Genomic DNA, 1,702 nt, shown 5'->3' on the forward strand with positions numbered 1-1,702 from the left:
AGAGAGAGTTAGATTTGGGTGTGGTGAGTTAAATCTGCAATCTAAATTGCAGTGTAAAAATAAATCAGCCAGTATTTACCCTGCACAGAAACAAAATAACTCACCCAAATCTAACTCTCTCTGCAAATGTTATATCTGCCCCCCCTGCAGTGCACATTTTTTTGCCCAACAGCTAAAAAATTTCCTGCTGTGATCAACTTGGAATTACCTCCAGAGTATAGTATGAAAAAGAAGCTAATCTGAGAAAAATGGCAAGAAACAGGGGACAGATATAAGTGAGACATATTATGCATCCCACCATGCACCCTCATGTGAATTTGCATTGCCACTGTTGCAAGTTCCAAGTACACTACAAGTATGTTGATGAGTAGTTGTGGAGCATAAAAGAAACTCTATACAGTTTGATACAGACACTAAAATGTGAAATTACGCCACTCACTATCTGTGATGCGGTGTCTAAGTCATACAACACAACTTGCACTATATGGCACGAAAACGTAGATGAAAGGACACATCTGTATTTGCCACTTCTGCTTGTGAGCATGTTCCTTTTTGAGATATAGGACCTGATTCTAAGGTGAAAGCAGAGGTGTAACTAGGTGCCATGGTGCTCGGAGCAAGGGTATGTTTTTCGGTATCCCCTCCCCTATACTGAATTGGATGCATGTTACATTTAAGAAAAAAAAATACTTAAAACCACACAGTATTGTCTGTTCTTCACATTACACAACTTACTAGTGTCCGTTATTTATATTACACCACACCGTAGTACCCAATATACACATTACATCACACAGTAGAGCCCCTTATACATATTATACAACACAGTAGAGACACTTATACAGATTACACCACAGTACAGCCACTTATATACAGATGTAGCCACCTTTATCTTGACTGGCTGAGGCGTTTGTCCCGATCGAGCATACGCAGCGTCCCGGGGTGTAAGGAGGCGCGCCTAGTCACAGAGAGGCGTACCTAATCGCACGGAGAGCGTTTGGCGTTACCTTTACATGTAATACCTGTGATCATCCACCAGATGTCGCTTTTTACAATCACCACTGCGCATGCGTGTGGTCTCCCGTAAAATACAATACTGAAATATATAATAAGGACTACTTTACTAAGGCGTCTCATTACACTGCATACAGTAAATACTTATTATGCTGCATTATTTAATACAGTAAATACTCATTACGCTGCGTTATTTAATACAGTATATACGGTACAGATGCAAATAGTACAGCATACAGTATATGATCCATCTACAGTACTTTATGAATATGTGAGCGCCCAAGTCCCGCAGACAAAACAACATAAAACCAGTAGTGTATACTGTCGCAAATGGACGTGTTAGAAGTTCACTATTGCCTCTTGAGATTAGGAATTTTGTACAGTATGTTAGCGTCCTAATCCCGTAGCCATTACAGCATAATCAAAACCAATGGATTTATTCATCTGTCTGCGGTGAAGTGGTGAAGTGTTCCGCTTCCTATACTCATAGTCCCGGGTTCGATTCCTAAAGTACGAATGCATGTTAGTTTTTTCCAGACACCTTATTATTATTTTTATTCACATAAACCAGGGCAAAGCTGCAGGAGCGGTTTTACTGTTGAGGTTCTATGCTCCGTACAGTACACATACAATTCTGTAGCAGGGTAGACTCAATAGAAATGGCTACCACCTATGACTCCTTGCCCCA

Source organism: Pseudophryne corroboree, chromosome 1, assembly GCF_028390025.1.
Source record: "Pseudophryne corroboree isolate aPseCor3 chromosome 1, aPseCor3.hap2, whole genome shotgun sequence".
NCBI classification, from domain to species: Eukaryota; Metazoa; Chordata; class Amphibia; order Anura; family Myobatrachidae; genus Pseudophryne; species Pseudophryne corroboree.